This window comes from Rhinopithecus bieti, unplaced genomic scaffold, assembly GCF_001698545.2.
Source record: "Rhinopithecus bieti isolate Rb0 unplaced genomic scaffold, ASM169854v2 scaffold_9237, whole genome shotgun sequence".
In the NCBI taxonomy this organism is placed as follows: Eukaryota; Metazoa; Chordata; class Mammalia; order Primates; family Cercopithecidae; genus Rhinopithecus; species Rhinopithecus bieti.
In genome coordinates, this window is record NW_016806263.1 from 647076 (window position 1) to 666850 (window position 19775).

General features: G+C 42.8%; 1 protein-coding gene across 17 annotated transcripts in view; it reads left to right on the top strand.

The window, feature by feature from the left end:
- LDB2 (LIM domain binding 2) overlaps positions 1–19775 on the top strand; it is a 411922-nt gene that overhangs the window by 101830 nt on the left and 290317 nt on the right. The gene's annotated exons all lie outside the window — the stretch shown is intronic.

The window sequence follows — 19775 nt, forward strand, 5'->3', positions numbered from 1 at the left end:
TCATGTCCTCAGCTTTAGGCTTTCTCCGAGATGGACTTGATCCCATAGCTATCCAGTTGTGTGACCTGGAGCAAGTTACTTGAACTCTCTTCCTTCCCTATAACATGACAGCTGGGAACTACTTCATATAATAATATTCACAATGCAGAGAAAGGACACGTGGAAAGACGTCAAAAAGTCATTATGAGGGTCATATAGATTGAGGAATATTCATTTATATAAGCACATTGAATTCTCACAATAACCCTGTAAACTAAGTAGCATCATTAATCCCGTTTTTCAGCTAAGGAAACCAAAGCACAATTAAATAAAATAATTTGCCTAAGATTCTGCAGCTTTTTTTTTTTTTTCCCCCTGAGACAGAGTCTTGCTCTGTCACCCAGGATGGAGTGCAGTGGCACAATCTCAGCTCACTGCAACCTCTGCCTTCCGGGTTCAAGCGATTCTCCTGCCTCAGCCTCCCAAGTAGCTGGGACTACAGGTGCATGCCACCATGCCCGGCTAATTTTTGTATTTTTAGTAGAGACAGGGTTTCACCATGTTGGCCAGGCTGGTCTCGACCTCCTGACCTTGTGATCCACCTACTTCAGCCTCCCGAAGTGCTGGGATTACAGGGATGAGCCACCGTGCCCAGCCTAGATTATACAGCTCTTAAGTGGTGATGGTCATAGGTGAGCAGGCAGTCTGGCTCATGGGATAAAGTTATTAACCATGAAGCTCAGAGCCTCTCTAATAAATGTTAGCTATTATTATTATTATTCCTAACTATTCTAGAGAACACTAGGACTCAAGAGAATGTAACAACTATTCAGTTCTTTAGTCATACTAATTTGGGAATACTCAAAATGTCTCAACATATTAAAGTATTTGAGAAGTCAGATAGTAGACATCATTTATTTTTTAAAGTAGACTTTTTACTTTAGAATACTTTTAGATTTACATAAGAATTGTAATGACAGTAGAGAGAATTCTCATGTCCTCTGTGTCCATTTTCCCCAGCTGTCAAGATCTTACGTTAGTATGATAGGTTTGTCAAAACTGATGAACCAATATTAATACATTACAGTTGACCCTTGAACAATGGGTTTGAACTGCATGGGTTTACTTATACCTGCATTTTTGTCAGCCAAAGGCAGATCAAAAATACAGCATGTGGGAGACGAAAAGCCCTCATACAGGGCGGGCTGACCTTTTTGTCTATGTGGTTCCTCAGGGTTGACTGCAGGACTTGAGGATTTTCGTCTATGCAGGGGTCCTGAAACCAATTCTCTGCATATACCAAGGAACCACTTATTATCTGCTAAACTCCACCCTTTATTCAGATTTCTTCAGTTTTTACCTAATGTTTTCAGGTTTCCCTGCAGAATACCATGTTGCATTTGGTCATGATGTCTCTATAGGGTCTTTTTGCTTAGAACAATTTCTCAGACTTTTCTTATGTTTGTTAACCATGAATGTTTTAAGAAGTGCTGGTCAGGTATTTGGCAGAATGCCCCTCCATTTGGGTGTGTCTGCTGTTCTTTTCATGATTAGACAGGGGTGATGGGTTTTGGGGATGAAGACTACCAAAGTACAGTGCCATTCTCATCACATCCTATGAAAGGCACATGTTACCAACATGGCTTATTAGTGACGATGTTAAGCTTGATCACTTGCTGACATAGTATTCGTCAGGATTCTCCACCACACGATTACTCTTTTTCCTTCTTTCCTTACCATACTTTTTGGAAGGAAGTCAGTAAGCCCAAGACCAAGCTTAAGGGGTAGGGAGGCTCCATCTCCTTGCAAGGGGGGTGTCTACATAAATCACTTGTGGTTCTTCTGCATGGGAAATTTGTCTCATCTCTTCCATTTATTTATTCAACCATGTGTGTATATCAGCATGGATTCGTGGACGTCTGTATTGTACATTGAGTTAGAATCCAGTACTATGTTGATCATCTTGTCATTCAAATTGTTCCACTTTTGGTCACTCATTGCTCCTGAGGTGTTGTTGCTTTCAGACTCTCTCAGCAGTGAGAGTTTAGAAATATATGTGTGTATACTAATGCCATTTAATGTTTTGTTTTATTTTGTTTGAGACAGAGGGCTCACTTTGTTTCCCAGGCTGGAGTGCAGTGGCACGATCTTGGCTCACTGCAACCTTCATCTCCTGGGCCCAAGCAATCCTCCCACCTTAACCTCCCCAGTAGCTAGGACCACACAACGCCACCACGACAGCTAATTTTTTATTTTTTTTAGAGATAGGATTTCACCATGTTGCACAGGCTGGTCTCAAACTCCCACCTCAAGAGATCTGCCCACCTCAACCTCCCAGAGTGCTGGGATTATAGGCATGAACCACCGTGCCCGGCTCATTTAATGTTTATAAGCAAGTGTTTCCAAAATTTCTTTGACTTCAGGGACCTCCTTCCCTCTCAATACCCCAAACATTGCTTGACACACCTGAAAAGGTTAATATTCCATGGGATCCAATTTGCTAAGTGGCACTATAGCAATAGCATTTGTCTATCTTAATTTTAACAATAGAAAGTATTAATAACAGTAGCTACAATAATAATAGGTACCGTTTAGCGAGTATTTATTATGTACCGGTCCTCCAGGTTAGGGTGGTGGGAGAGACCCCTGAGTCCTCATTCTCAAGGGATTCAGAGTCTAGTGAAAAGTAAACAAATTACAGATCAATGTCATGAGTGATTTGCTGGAGATAAAGGCCTCCATTCATGGTATTATTCATGCCTGAATAACAGCCTGTCTTTCTGCCTTACCCTTGCCTCTCTCTGGTACATCATCCAAGGTGAACTAGAGTGAACCACCTCAAACGCTGTTAAGAAAGTATCTCTCTCCTTTCGAAACCCTTCAAGGGTTTCCTGTTGACCTCAAGATAAAGTCCAGCAGGGCTAGGACTAGAGGGAGACCAGCAAGACACCTCAGGACAAATGTTAGGAAGCGCTCGCTCAGGTGCAACCTTGTACTTGCACGTCCCTGGCAGTGAGCGCATCCTTAGATTGTGCCCACATTTCTTTTGGTGACTTACAAGGCCTTTTATGATTGGGTCTCTGTAATATGGACTCTTTAACTGCCCTCTCCACCACAGGCGCCCTCTCTGCAGCGACATCCGACATGTTTCTCTTCCCCAGGCTCTCTCTTCACAGCAAGGTCCAGGTATTTCTGGAAGAATTTTCTCCTCTTCCTCTGACCAATTCCACCCTTTCTGCAGGTCTTGGGTAAAGGTTATGTCCTCCGGGAAGAGTTCCCTGTCCTCATCTCAGGCTCTCCATCGAGATCCTATTTTCAAGCATGTCTCCCGCTAGCGCCCTCTACTGGCCTAGAGAGGCACTGATTCTATTGATTGTCTTTTACTTGGTTGTCTTTCCCGTCTGGATTTTCGCTTGCTGTTTTAATTTCCACTGCCTGGCACGTGGCCATGAGTGCTCAATACTGTCAGGCTGAGTAAGTGAACACATGATTGTATGTGGGAATGAATTCAGACTGAACATCAGGAAAGGCTTCCAGGAGCAGGTGATGCTTAAGTTAAATCAAAAAGATGAAGCTCCGGTAAGGCTGAGAACTTTAATAATAGTTTGAACCCCATCCAAAATTGTCATTTATGTAAACAACAAATGGTTGAGTATTCATAAGGGTCAACCTAATAATAGGTAACGCCATTGAATACTTAGTGTTTTATGCTCTTTAAATGTATCAATTCATTACTGATGCTATTAACCCCATGGGATAAATATTTCTATTATTTACATTTGAAAAATGAAGAAATTGAGGCACAGAGAAGATGAGTAACAGACCCAAAGTCACATAGCTCAATAACAAGCCAGGGCTCCGACCCAGGTCATCCACTTTGGAACTCAGAACCCTTGGCCTGCATCATGAAAGCAAGGACAGGGAAGGTATAAGAAGACGAGATGTGCATTTTTCATAGAGATCTGTTGCACAGATTGAAGGTACAGTGATAGCTTAGGAGGAGCTGCAGTCATCTTGAGGTAGTCATCCTAATATCATTGCATGGTTTCTTTTTTCTTTTTCTTTTTTTTTTTGAGACAGAGTCTCGCTCTGTCACCCAGGCTGGAGTGCAGTGGTGCAATCTCTGCTCACTGCAAGCTCTGCCTCCTGGGTTCACGGCATTCTTCTGCCTCAGCCTCCCAAGTAGCTGAGACTACAGTTGTCCACCACCACACCCGGCTAATTTTTTGTATTTTTAGTAGAGATGGGGTTTCACCGTGTTAGCCAGGATGGTCTCGATCTCCCGACCTCGTGATCCGCCCGCCTCAGCCTCCCAAAGTGCTGGGATTATAGGCGTTAGCCACCGTGCCCGGCCTCATTACATGGTTTCTTTTAGCTACCTGTTCCCTTAGCCAAGATAACCCCTGACTTCCACCTCCTGTCAACTAAGTCACCTTCAGGATATAGAATATAGCCTGGCATTTTAGGGGGTGTAAGTCAAATCGTCTCAGCTCTGCCCCAGGGTGTCAACCCCACAGCTGCCTAACCCATATATTTGAGCTGTTTGCTGTGGGCTTTAAGGTCATTAGTAAGTTCCAAGAAGGCCCTGTTCTGATAAGACAGAGCACTGCTGTCCCCTTTGGACATGGCCCTTCCCCTGGAAGGATGCAACTGGATTTTGGATATGTAATACTAACTGAAAGAGGCAGTATGGGTTAATGACTTTTAACTGGTAAATCTAAGACATTACTGAGAGTGGTAGGAAAGGAGCTGCAGGTCCCAGATACGTGCTTTAATTGCACTAATACCCCCATGCAGTTTTCCAAGGCCTCAGTTTCAATATCTGTAAAATGGGGATAGAGCCTACCTGTCTCATTACATTCTGGTCCCTCTTAACTTTCATGTTCGCATATGATTCTTACCACATCATGGTTCAGATTGATGTTCTATACAGCTGTGCTCCTAAAACATTTTGGGTTTTATATTTCCTACCCCAATGAGGGACTTAGACTGCAAGGAGAGGTTACAAAGAGAAATCATTACAAAGCCCTTAGTAATAGTTGGTAAAATATTTACATGACAGATTTAGATTTATTCAGGTGATTTTATTCCTGAACAAAACACTGCTTTCTGTATGCATAAATGGCTGCTTAAAAGACAAAAAAACCCTTTAACATGAGAAAAAACACATCTTGGGTAAAGACCTGCACGATTAAAAATAAGAAGCTTGAAATAGCAACCTGGGAGCTGATGGTTTGATGGTTTGGGCTTCAGATGGAATTCCACCTATGGAACCCTCCAAACCTTTGAGTATAATTAAGCACAAAATACCACCTGAAGGAACACTGGAAATTCGACATAAACCCACACAAGCCAGAAAATTCAGGTCACCAGCCTCATTCTGCCCTGGTTAGAGGGTGCTTTGATGCTGTTCTCTCCCTGGGGGTCAGGAGCTGCATGTAATCTCCTAAACCATAAGGACCAGAAAAAAAGGGCACAAAAGCTTGAATTAAAGGCAACACGTATGCCAATTTTCAGCTGCTTGCCTTTTGTCAGCTGAAGGAAGCCTGTAGATTCTATTTAGCACACTTAGAAATGAAGTTTCCTGATTTGGAAAATCAAACATTTAAGCTGTACAAAGAAAATAGCCACCTTCAACCTCTACTGATATAACCTGAAATCCTGTACAATATACTCCAATCAAGGGGGGCCATTTCTTTGGGCCCCTGCTCCTTTTCTTTTGGGTTTGAAGAGGGATTGGTGGGATTGTTGAACTTGCTCAACATCACACAGCAAGAATGGAGCAGAGCTGGGATTTGAACCCCCAAATTGATGTTTATTTCTACAACAATATACTGAAAACACTTTCAAATGTGCCTTTATAAAATGTATCATGATGTTCCTTCCTCCTTCCTCTTGGTAAAGCTTCCTGTAAGAATTTTCATAATTCCTGCCTGTAAGTCACTGAGCAAAAAGGTCTGTTTAACTGCAGAGAGGAGCCGAGGAGAGGCCAGGGACATGGATAACTGGGAGGAACGGCAGCTTTTCACATTTATCTGGCCAGATTGGCAGGGTAATGTCTCTGGGCTCTGTGCTCTCCCCATAATCATGATGCATTTTTCGAAAAGAAAGAGAAGTTGTTCAGAAGGAGCAATTAGATCATTGGTTGTGGAGGGGAGGACTTAGCAGACAGCAACAGGTTTCAACTCCGTGACACTTTCATCTACATTAGAAGGTGAAATAGGTCTTTAAAAACTATCCTGTGTGATGCAATTACATGGTGAGAGAAATAAAATCTCATGGCTGAGACTGAAGTCAGATCAAATTTAAAGCACGGGTAATTAAAGAGACAAATCAGTATCTATCTTATAGGCTTGTCGTGAGGATTAAATATTTGTAAAACACTTTAAACACAGTCTGGCACACAGTAAGAATATAACTCTTTAGTAAGTAAAATTTCATGAGTTGCCCTGTTGTTCAGACTGAAATGTGAATCTAAGGATAGAGAGCTCATATTCCTATCACACAGTAAGTAAGTGTTCAACAAAATGTAGTGGATAAAAAGCTTAGGTTAACACTAATGATCTCACAATATGTGAAATTCTCAAATCCACACCCATTTTGTTTCTCATCAAGTGTATACATGTTAGGGTATTGGAAGTATAAAACATTGCAAAAATCAAGATTATGAGACTGTTCAACCCCTCTCCTTCAAAATTGAGAATTTATCTATATAAGTCACTTAAAACATTAAGGGCATCAGGAAGTATCACATAATAAAAAGATGTTTGGAGTTTCAGGCTTTCCCCATGTAAATAGGTACCATTTCACATAGCTCTCTGAAGTGCTCAAGTTGCTGAAATCAATGTAAAGAAGTTATCTTGTTTCTGGAGATTATAGGTAAACACTTTATGATACCTGAAGGGTCAATTCGTAATCTTCAATAAAGTGCTGGTTTCTTCGTGCAAGGCTCCCAGCCTCCTTTACAAAATCAAAAACAAGAGAGATACTACAGCAAATTACCTGATTAGCTATCTTTCAAAATTAAATTGTTTCTGATCTGGATGTTGTCAAAAAAGTATCTAAGGCCTGGGGAAGATTACAGTGTTTGTAAATGAAAAGCAGCTGCTTCCATTTGTAATGGCTTTCTTTCTTTCTTTTTTTTCCATCTGAGATGGAGTCTTGCTCTGTCGCCCGGGCTGGAGTACCGTGGCACGATCTCAGCTCACTGCAACCTCCACCTCCCAGGTTCAAGCAATGCTCCTGCCTCAGCCTACCAAGTAGCTGGGATTACAGGCACTCACTACCATGCCCAGCTAATTTTTATATTTTTAGTAGAGTCAGGGTTTCACCATGTTGGCCAGGTTGGTCTCAAACTCCTGATCTCGTGATCCTCCCACCTTCGCCTCTCAAAGTGCTGGGATTACAGGCATGAGTCATCCTGCCCAGCCATTTTTTTTTTCTTTTTTTTTTTTTTTTTAAGCCTGATTTGACAATCCCCATTTAGGTTTGAGTTCACAACAAATATGAAAACTAAGTAAAGCATTAAAACACAAAGACAGGTTTTGTCATGGAAATCCTAAAGTGCCCTTAACTGTTGTAGGAGTATGAGATGTTAGCTTGGGCATCAGTAGAGAAATCTAACCCGCTAGCTGATAATGACAAGTGGTTATTTAAATAGATTTTCTGAGCCAGGCAGTTAGGCTTTCCTATACAAGAGAAGTTGCTGAGCCAAAAGGGTGTGAAGAAAGGGCCTGGTGTGCCCGTATGTATAGCTCTCATCCACACAGCCTAAGTCCTAGATTGCCTACTGATGTCTCTGCTCAGGATACTGCAATTTAACAGTTTCACACATTGCTTTAGGTTTTAGGCATTTTTTTTTTTTTTTTTTTTTTTTTTTTTCTGGTTCATACCTGAAAGTAACTTTTTGCAAGAGCATTAAACTTAACTCTGGGTTACCTGGAAGAAAAACTGGAAGTCTCCCTGGACTCACATTTCCTATGTTGTAACTCCAGGATTTTCAAACATCTGACACTTTCATCCCAGTTATCAAGGAAATAATATGTAAGCTCCATCAGACTGCTGTGTATAGTCATGCATTGCTTAACGACAAGGATACCTTCTGAAAAATGCATCCTTAGGTAATCTTGTTGTTATGCAAACATCATGGAGTGTACGTACACAAACCTAGGTGGTATGTGCATTTTTATTTATATATTTTTTCAAATGGAAAACCAAATGTTCCAACACTATTACTGAATATCAATCATTTCCCCTACTCATTCTGCAATGCTGATCTCTAGTGCCATATATCAGGTTTCTATAGTTGCTTTGATAGAACCTTATAGGACCACTGTCACATATGCAGTCTGTTGTTGACTGAAATGTCCTTATATGGTGCATTACTATATTATGTTCTGGGGTAGAAACAAAACTTCGAGAGCATGCAGACCTGAGTTTGAATCCTGCCTTCCCCCTCTTAAGCGTTTTGCCATGCTGGCTAAACTCATCAGCCTCTCTGAGTCTCGGTTAGTAAAATGCAACTAGTAAATGCTGTCAGGAAAGAATTCCTTCCTATAAGCACTCAGTGTCTGGTATTTAGTGGGTGCTTTTATCACTGGCTACTGTTATTAATTGTAGACCTTTCAAAAGGGTATACAGGGACAACATGGCATTAAAAGTCACCTGCTGTGTGTCCTTGAGCAGATAACTAAAACTCTCTGAGCCTTGACTTTCTTGTCTATAGAATGGGGATAACCACACTCCTCTCATAGGGTTTTTTGTTTGTTGGTTTGTTTGTTTTTGTTTTTGTTTTGAGGCGGAGTTTCGCTGTGTCGCCCAGGCTGGAGTGCAGTGGCGCTATCTCTGCTAACTGCAACCTCCGCCTCCCAGGTTCAAGTGATTCTCCTGCTGGGATGACAGGCATGTGCCACCATACCCGGCTAATTTTTTTGTAGTTTTTAGTAGAGATGGGGTTTCACCGTATTGGCCAGGCTGGTCTCAAGCTCCTGACCTTAAGTGATCCGCCCACCTCGGCCTCTGCAAGTGCTGGGATTACAGGCATGAGCCACTGCACCCGGCCATGTAGGGTTTTGAGAAAGATTAAATGAAATATTTGGTGAGTGTCTGTAACATAGTAAGCAGTGAGTAAATGGACAAATGATAGTTGTGTTATTTTCATTATTGTTTGCAGCTACAACTGCCAATGAAAAACTGAATCATGAACTTCCTCTAGATGGTCCCGTTCACTTTACTCGTTACATTGGTTTCAGAGCATCCAGAGTTTGAGCTTCTCTCTTTGTTTCTTCTCTCACTCTCCTTCTAGAATGTAGGTTCATGAGGTTAGGGAACCTTGTTTGTCTGGTTCACTGCACTTTCCTCCATCTCCTAGTTCAACATCTGATTCATCGTAGGCCTTTGATAAATATTTGTCATGGAAATGAATGAATGAGTAGACACTTTAGGCAGAACCTCACTTTCTCTCTCCCACTTGGGTCCGTGGATCACGGTGGAGTAGCTCTCCAGCATCTGCCTGGTGTCTGATTGATGGCTCTGCTGTACGCATCATTCTTCCAGTAGATTCTCTCCACCTCCTGGCATCTTCTCAGGCCACCTCTTTGCGCTGCCTGCGCCCCCTCCCCCAACCAGTGTGTACTCAGGGAATGCAAACTAATTTAACCAAAGCCAAACATAATTAGGAGAGTAAATCTGCTGCTACTGCTGCTGCTAGAGCAGCAGAAAAAAAAAAAAAAAAAAACCCATAGCATGCATTCCAAAATGAAATCCGGTCTGGGGGCTTTGGAGATCCCCTACTGTTCGTGTAATGACCCTGCTGCAGTGGGCTGCTGGCTTCCCCACGAGGCTGGACAGGAAGGAGTTAGTTGCACAGTAGTACCCTTTTGCTGCCTGGAGTATAAGGAGGCAGGGTAACACCCATCTTAAACTTGCCTGTTCTTGGGGTTCACTGTTAATGTCATTCAACGCAAGGCAGTTCCAAAACCCAGCTCACTCCTTTCCTACCTTCCTTCTTGTCTTCATTCATTCATTGGTTAGTTTGTTTTTTCATCTACCAGCTCTCGCCCTTATGCTATCATGCTGGGTACTGTGCTGAGTATTAGAATCACTGCAAAGGGCAGACACTGGTCCAGGGCATCCCTATTGGGGTTGGGGTGGCTTGGGGTCCGCACCTTTTGTAAGACCAGTCTGGGTTCTAAAGTGCCTCTCAGTTTCTCTTGGTTTCGCTCAGACATTTGAATGGATTCTAACCCATTACTCTCCCAGGAAACAGGAGGGATCAGTATTTGAAGAATTAGCATAGCAAGTATTTTCTTTTCACTTCAATTTTATGTTTCCAAGAGTTGCTTGAGGTGGGGAAGTTGATGCAGATGACACAGGGTATCCCCTTCCCGTCACCAACCCCAAAGTCCCTCTTGAGCCACTCCTTGGCATCCTGCACTGGCAGTGAGCAAAGCATACCTTGCCCTGTGGAGAACGGAGGCTCCTGTTAATAGAATGGTCTAGAGCTTCTTAGCTACTCTTGCTATAGGTGAAAGGCTATTGAGGAAGCTCTCGGGATTTTCTTATTTTTTTAGACTGTCTCGCTCTGTCACCAGGCTGGAGTGCAGTGACATGATCTCTGCTCACTGCAACCTCTGCCTCCCAGGTTCAAGCGATTCTCTTGCCTCAGCCTCCCGAGTAGCTGGGATTACAGGTGCCCACCACCACACCCGGCTAACTTTTTGTATTTTTAGTAGAGACGAGGTTTTGCCATGTTGCTCAGGCTGGTTTTGAACTTCTGAGCTCAGACAATCCGCCCGCCTCGGCCTTCCAAAGTGCTGGGGTTACAGGCGTGAGCCACTGTGCCCGGCCTCAGGATTTTCTTAAAGTCAGACATCTTGGTCTCCAACTCCCACCCCAATGCCTAGCCCTGAGCACTATACAGGGAATGCCCATCTGGCACAGAGGAGGGGAGGATGGACTTCTGCAGCCGGGAAGAAAGAGAGTGATCAGGCATATGTACCCCAAGCTTGGTTTCATTTATTCCTAAGTAGTGGGAAGCAAATCTGAATTTGGGTCCTGACTTTCCTTTCTAGTAACAATATTTATAAAAGTTTGAGTGTCTGCAGTGTCCATGTGCTTTGTTAAGCTCACTAGCTATGAAATCCTGCCAAATCCTTAGGGCAGTCCTGCAAGATGGTAAAAAGCGTTCCCACTTTCTGAGTAACAAAATCAATAGGAAGTGCACCATACGCCTTCTAGGTGGTAGAACTGGGCTTTGAGGGAAGGTTTTGCCAACCTCTCAATATAAGAGACTTAGAACAACTGAGAACTCTTCAAATGCCTAAACTTTATTGTTTGGGGAAAAATACATATGCCTTATCAGAAACCAGAGGGACCTGTCTCTCTTCCCCCACCAAACCAGACCCTAAGTCCTGCACACTCTATTCCTGAATCTTTTGTGAACCCTGCCAGTGATGGAGTTAGACACAGTACACCTTTCTTCTGGCCTCCTCAGGGTCCCCATTCATCTGTGAGATTATTTCCTTCTCCCCTATTTGCTGCTATAACACCCTATGTTTTGCTTATAGTACATCTTGTCACAATCCCACTCTTTTTTTGCTGAGACGGAGTTACACTCAGTCACCCAGACTGGAGTACAGTGGCGTGATCACAGCTCACTGCAACCTCTGCCTGCTGGGTTCAAGCGATTCTCTTGCCTCAGCCTCCCGAGTAGCTGGGATTACAGGCACATGCCACCACGCCAGGCGAACTTTTTGTATTTTCAGTAGAGATGAAGTTTCACCATGTTGGCCAGGCTGGTCTTGAACTCCTGACCTCGGGTGATGCACTCACTTCAGCCTCCCAAAATGCTGGGATTACAGGAGTGAGCCACCACGCATGGTCAATCACACTGTATTTTTGTTTCTTATTTATTATTGGCATTCCTCCGTAGGCTGTAGACTTTTTGAGACAGGATTGCATCTTGTTGGTTCTCTGTAGATCCTCAACTGGTAGCACACTCTTTGACACTGCATAGCTGTTCAATACGTGTTTATTGAGTGGAAAAGGGAACACCTGAATAAATGCCTCTTCAGCACCTGCTACTTTTCCCTTCTTTTGCAGGAAAAAAACAACAACAACAACAAAACTCAAACTATTTGGGAGGCAAGCTTTTTATTTCCATTTTGTGACTGACTTTATTTAAATATCAACAATAGGTTCCCCCTACCAGTGCTCTAAAACTTCAGGGGAGAAGGAAATCATCTCACAGATGAATGGGGACCCTGAGGAGGCCAGAAGAAAGGTGTACTGTGTCTAACTCCACCGGTGGCAGGGTTCATGAAAGATTCAGGAATAGAGTGTGCAGGACTTAGGGTCTGGTTTGGTGGGGGAAGAGAGACAGGTCCCTCTGGTTTCTGATAAGGCATATGTATTTTTTTCCCCAAACAATAAAATTTAAGCATTTGAAGAGTTCTCAGTTGTTCTAAGTCTCTTATATTGACACTGAGAGGTTTGCAAAAGAGAGAACAATAAGGGGACCCTGGTAGCCCAATCCCACTCCCTTTCCTAGCCCCCAACGTCTGTGCCAACTATGTGACTCTTAGAATATACTCTTGCAAGTTTCTCTGTTTAAATATGTGTTTATGTGTGTGTATCCACTCAGCGACCGGAAAACTAAAAAACTATGCAGGGTAGGACCAGTTTGCATTCCTAGGCTCCAGTTTCTCAGTACACAAGAGAGTCACAGTTAGTGAAGATGTACTGGGAGATCCCAAAGTGCCAGGCAGAGTTCTAGGTACAGGGCTGCAGTAGGGAACACTACAGACGAAATCTGCTTCCTTGAGTTCACATTCTAGTTGCAATGAGACAGACAACAAACAAATAAACAAACAGACAGCAGATGCTCAAAAGTTTTGTGGTTGATAACGATGCCGACTACAGCATTTGCCAGCTCTGCTAATGAGTCTCCCTGGAAACTTGAGTGGTTGATAAGAGGATTAAGAACCTAGAAAAGTCTTACTGGTAGATCAGCTGACTTATGAGTTACAGAGCCTGTGGATCATGGTGGATATAGGATTCTGTCAATTATATTCTGGCTGGGAAGAAATTCAATTAAAATATATATATGTTTAAACTTTCTTCTTAAGGTATTTGTTCCAGAAATCAGAGCTCCCTTTTAGTGGTTGTTAATATCAGGAAATGAATATCTGATTACATTTTTCTAAGGCGAGTCCCTTAGCAGCAGGCAGAGTCTCATCTTATTGTATCTTCTGCATAATTCATTTTGGGGAGAGTCTCTTGAGTTTTGCTTTCAAAACTTAAGGAGGAAAATGAAGCTGGTTTGAGGGTCACGAGAGTTTTTAACCTTTCTGGATAAGCAAAAATACCTAATGTGATTCCAGGAACGGACCCTGAAATGTGAATTTCTTGAGAAGTGGTAGAGGAGTTAAGCCTTCTAAGTAGGAAGCCTGGGTGATTTTCTGATCTGGTGTGTATGTGGGTCAGGAGGAGCAGGCAGACTTATGAGTGTGAGCCTGCAAGCCAGCCAGCAAACATGTTGTCCACGCCGCCCTGTCTATCTGCCGTGCATTTCTCAGGAACCACTTCTCATGCTTGACTAGAGCTTATTACCGCAGAAACATTACAGAACATTGTTTTCTCTGCTTTCACCCGATGCAGCAGCTGCCCAGCCATTTCAGCCACAGTAGGCTATGCTGCCACATTACATTTTGGCCTGTTTAGGGAGTCAGAAAGCGCCCTTGCAACTGCTCATTACAGTGATGTGTCCGTCTTCACCATGAAGCCTTATGTTTTTCAGCAGAGCGTGACCACGTCTCCCAGGGAATATGGCCCTTTCCTCCTTTGTTCTAGACTGGCCTGAAGTTGAACTTGGACCCAGGAAGTGATTGAGAAAGGGCTGGCATTGGTTGGTGCCTACATCAGTCTCTGCTGGGGTGCAATTGTGGCCTGGGGTGTTCCGAACTGTTGGATGGAGCCACGTTTATCATGCCGACAGACATTTTCTTTGGGTTACTTTTAGTTCTTTGGGTCACCCAGAGAATTTCCCGGAGAATTTGTTCCAGGCTTTTAAGAAAAGGATTTATTTTACAAAATTGGGATTATTAAATATACATACATACACATATACCTATATAAATAAGTTGACATTATTTTTCTTTCATTCACTATAATAAGCACGCCATTAATAACAATGAAAAAAATAACTGAGCAACACCCACTCATTGTAGTAATCTAGGTGCTGTGGGAGAATGGAGGGTATTTAAGGGTGGCAGAGCAAAGGGGTGTTGGCAGTCTATACCCAGGGAGCCAGAGCACCAACGAGCTGGGAAGTGGATGTTTTCTGACATTATGGTTATTTTCAGGAAGAATAAAACCGGATGCAGAGTGCATAGGGTATATGATAGAGAGAGGATAGAATTGTTGGGAGACGGAAGAAGGAGAGAATGGTGGGCTACCATGGCAGGCTGGGATTAGACCCCAGAAAGGCCTGAATGGTGTGCTGAGGAATTTGAACCTCCTTCTCTGGATAAGGGATTCCACTCTAGACTTTGATGACTTGATAGAGTGAGCAGAGATAGACTTAAGGGAATTCACAGCATTCTTGGTTCACACAGCTTTGGCCACCTCTGCCTCTGAAGCTATTTCTAGGTCCTGAGCCATTGCTCTTTATGCAGGGGAAGGGGAAAAATATCTGAGGTTCTTCACGGAGACTCTCATGCTTGGGACCAGCCTCTGAGTCCCTGGAAAGAGCTGGTGTTTCCTGTTGCCCGCTGAAGACTGGGGAATGGTCTGAAAATCCGGAATGCTGAAGTTCCAGGTGTTCCCTTAGAAATCACTTTATCTGGTACATAACCCCATAATTTTGCAGGTCTAAAATCTGAGATCCAGAGAGTGGAGCAAACTAGAGAGACATAGCAATGGTTATAAGAGCTTGCCTTTGGCGTAAGCCCAATATGAGCATGCATCCCCGTGCTGCTACTTTCAACCTATCCTGTGGGCAAGTTGCCTATCTCTCTGGGCTTCAGTGTCTTCATCTGTAAAATGGGATAATAAAAGACTTGCCTCACAATGTTGATGGGGCTTCATGGGTCAAAACATGTAAAATACTTAGAGTTGGTACTTGGCACATGTAAAAGTATCCAGGTAACAGTAACTATCTTGCAATTATTATTGTCGTTGTTACTATTTGTGTAGTGCAGTGTAGCATTAGTGGTGTTGATAGACTATTGTTGAATGACTAGTAAAAGGCACATCTTAAGTCATTATTACCATGAGTTCTGACCCAGTAACAAAGTCTTAAGCATATCACCCTGATGGCTGGTAGTCCACCTAATTTGACATTTTAAGTCAAAAGATCCTTGAAGACAGAGACTTGAAATAAATATTTCGTTTTTGTAGCCATTATATGATGGCCATGGGCACTCAGTGATTGGGTTAAGATGAAGAAGTATTTTGGTCCTGCATTGGCTTCTTTGATATTGTAGTGTATTTAGCCTACTGGTTTCTTTCATCGCCAGGGAGAGAAACATAGAACCCTTTGTCTGTGGCCATGTTTCAAGTAGAATTAGGACATGGGTTTGTCTAGAGGATCAACGCCCAAGCCCTGCCTCTGAGCATATCTGTACCTTCTGTTCTTCTACTTGGTCACCCACATGGGTAATAAAACCGTTCCCATACAGAGATTACCCATAAGCCCAGGCCCTAGAGCCCCATTTTTCCAGCACCTGGCCCTCTCAGATGAGCACTTTATGTGTCCATAATTTACACACATGTGCACATGTGCCTGCACTGGCTGTCTCTCATTTTCTGCTTGCATTAGATGGGGTGGACACTTGGCCAGGATCTTATAAGATCTCACACTGCTGGGCACCATGCTATGCTCTTTATAGGTACTAGTTCATTCATTGGGAGGTTGGGTGCTACACGAAGGTATAGGCAATTTAAGGCACTGAAGAAGTGTTTTTAGGACCTCACCCCACTTGTTCATGAGATAACCAGAAGGCAATGCAGCTCCGAGAGAGGCTGAGCTCCCGTCCTCTCTGGGTGGAGTCTGCCCACTTGACTTCTGCTATATAGAGTAAAAGGGGGCTTTTCTAGCTCACACATGCTCACTGGACAAGTAAAAAGATGTAGGGCCCCTTTAAGAAACTGAGGCCCACAGAGGCAATATTCAAATATGTACCCCTGGATACCTTGTATTTTAGTGACTTTGAAATCTGACGCTAAACTGAGAGGGTATGAACAGGTTTAGGGGCACACAGAGAGTAGAAAGACCTCTGGAGCCAGCCAGGCATGGAGCTGAGTCCTGGATGTGCCTTATTTGTCCTTGGCTTCAGTTTTCTTATCTGTAAAATGGGACTACAACAGTCCCCTCATATTTGTGGTTTTGCTTCCTGTGGTTTCAGTTACCTCTAATCAACTACAGTCTGAAAATATTAAATGGGAAATTCTGGAAATGAATTTATATATTTTAAATTCTGAGCTGTTTTGAATAGTGTCCCTTTTGGGACACGAATCCTTCCTTTAACCGATGTCTTCATGCTATATACATACACTCCCTCCCCGTTAGTCACTGAGCCATCTCTGTTATCAGATTGACTGTCATGGTATCTCAGTGCTTGTGTGCAAGGAGCCCAGATTATGGGGAGATGGGAACAGAGATGTGATAGGGAGCTAGTTAGTAATAGCCCCAAACGGCAAGAGTGGTGATGCTGGCATATTGTCATAATTGTTCTATTATTAGTTATCGTTAACTTTGTACTGCTCCTAATGTATACATTTACCATAGGTATGTATGTATAGGAAAAAACATAGTATGTCTCAGGTTCAGTACTATCTGCGTTTTCAGGCATCCACTGGAGTTAATTTAGTCTGGAAACACCCTCACTATTGTATAGATACCTTCTCTTGGATTTGCTGTGTAGATGAGATGTAAGGTATGTAGAGTGTTGGTACTATACGTCAGCTAGGCAGCCACGCAGCCAGTTCTTATTTATTCCTTGCTGACTTAGGTCAAGTTCAGTGAGCTAAGTGGGAGTATCATTATCTCCATTCTACAGATGAGGAAATTAAAACACAAAAGTTGAATAACTTGCCAAAATCATATACCAGGTAAGTGGTAGGGCTGGGATTCAAACCCAGGGGTCTAACTCTGGAGCCCACTCCTTTAATTGTTATGATGTTCTGTCTTCTGAAGGATGGCTGGCAATTTCAAAGGCATTCAGGCAACCTGTAATTTGTATGTCCAAGCATGGGAGATATGGCTGGAATGGAGTGAGTGTGGGAGGGAGTATAGGGAGATGAGAATAGAGATGTGATAGGGAGCAGATGAAAGGTAGAAGGCCTTGCAGGCTATTCTGGAGACTTTGTCTTTTACTCTACATTGGTTGGCAAGCTATCGAAGGGTTTCCAGCAGAAAAGAGACGTGATCTATATTATGAAATCTCTACATTTTAGCGCCCTTTTCTTCCTACTAATAACAGACATTTATTAAACATTTACTGCCTGCATTATTATGCTAAGTGTTTTATGTGCACATTCTTATTTAACTTTTAAACTAAATTTTCAAGGTGGAATTACCAGTCCCAGTCTACAGATGAGGAAACAGAGGTGTAGAGGTTCAGTAACTGGTCAAAGGTCAAAGCTTGTAGACAGTATCATCAAGTTTTAACTTTGGTCTGTCTGCTTCTAAAACTGGTGCTCTTTTCCTCTCTCATCTCCAAAGGGTTTCTTGTCTGCTGTAGTTTTACCATCCTTGTCCAGGGACTTGGTTCACAGTGGTCCATATCTCATTGGAAGGGAGGGCTCTCAGAACTGAGTTAGGGCTCCCACAACGGGCTCATCGATACCAAGGAGAAGGGACTTCCAGGAATGCGGTTGGCCATTATATCTCATCACACTCCCTCATACAGATAGGGAACATGAAGTGGATGCCAACAGGGGCCATGAAAATTAGAAAATCTCTAAGCTGATTGACCTGAATTCCAGTTATAGGTCTGTCTGGTGGGTTTGCTTTAGTGGAGACAGCTCCATCCAGCTCAACTTAGAATGCCAGCACCTGGTGTGGCACCTGGCACCAAGGAGGGGGCCTCCTCCCCAGCCCAGTCAGTGTCTGTTGGTGGGATTGGTGCATGCAAAGTAATGTCATGTATAGATTCTTATTTGATCCTTACACCAAGCTCGTGAAGTCAGCAGGACTGGTGGTTTTATATGGGAGGCTTGGAAGGCTCAGGAGGTTAAACAATTTGCTCAAAATTACCCAGTAAGGAAGCACCAAAGCCATAAGATACATATAAACTTTTCAACTTTCAGTGGCTAGACTTCTGTTTTGAATAAAATTTCTATTTGCCAAATTAGGAAAAAATTTTTAGACACAAATATGCAACAAATAATACATGTGACAAATATACACAAAAACATTGTCTCTGTGTTCCTGGACTTATTATTATCACAATAATGTGAAAATAATAATAAATAAATAAAAAACAATTATTGAGTCTTTTCTGTGGGCCAGAAAGTGTGCTAGACACTTGACAAAACTGTGTCACATAATTCTTACAGCATTCTTACTAGGTAGATACTACTATTCCCAATGTAAAGATGAAGACAGTAAGACTCAGAAAAGGTTTAGTAATTTGACCAAGGCCATTTAACTAGTCAGTGATAGAAGCAAAATCCAAATTTGGGCCATTCTGATGGTTAATTTCTTTATTTCTTTTTTTTGAGGTGGAGTCTCACTCTGTCACCCAGGCTGGAGTGCAGTGCAACCTTTGCCTCCCGGATTCAACCAATTATCCTGCCTCACCCTCCCGAGGTAGCTGAGATTAGAGGTGCACACCACAATGCCTGGCTAAGTGTGTGTGTGTGTGTGTGTGTGTGTGTGTGTGTGTTTGTATTTTTAGTAGAGATGGAGTTTTACCACGTTGGCCAGGCTGGTCTTGAACTCCTGACCTCGTGATCTGCTCACCTCAGCCTCCCAAAGTACTGGGATCACAGACATGAGCCACCGCACCTGGCCATGATGGTTAATTTCATGTGTCAAACTTGACTGGGCCACGGGGTGCTCAGACATTTAGCCAAACATTATTCTGGGTGTGTCTGTAAGGGTGTTTCCAGATGAGATCAACATTTAATCAGTAGACTGAGTATAGCATATTGGCCTGCATAGTTTAGGTGGGACTCACCCAATCAATTGAAGTCCTGAATTCAACAAAAAGATTGATTAAGAGCAACTCTGCCTTCCTGAGTGATTGAGCTAGAATAGGACATCACTCTTCTCTTGCCCTCAGACTTTATCTTCTATCACTGGATCTCCTAGTTCTTGAAACATTAGCCCTCTTGAGTCTCCAGCTTGCTGACTCACCTGCAAATCTTGGTACTTGTCAGTCTCCATAATTGCATAAGCCAAATCCATGTATATGTGTATATACAAAATAGGAAAGAACCTTGACTTATGTTGTGGTATGTGCCTAAGCTCTGTTATGTTATATCTTCTCTATATTAAGTAAAATTAGAACAACTTTTATGCTGGGTAGAGAAGAGGCATTAATTATCAATGGTGTGCAGCAAGGAACTCACTGAAACATTTCACCAGATGTAATTTGTTTTGTTCCAACATCTCAGAAGCAGCTTTTGCTTTTTCTGTTTGCTTATATTTTAGAAAATCATACTACAGAAGCAGAATGAGGTGCAGAAAGTGGCTTTGGATTTCCAGGAGCCTGGTTGGCCTTGTAGCTCTGACGAGCTCTGCATGGATGTCCCTGGACAAGTCAGTTCACCTCTTTGAAGAGAGGAGT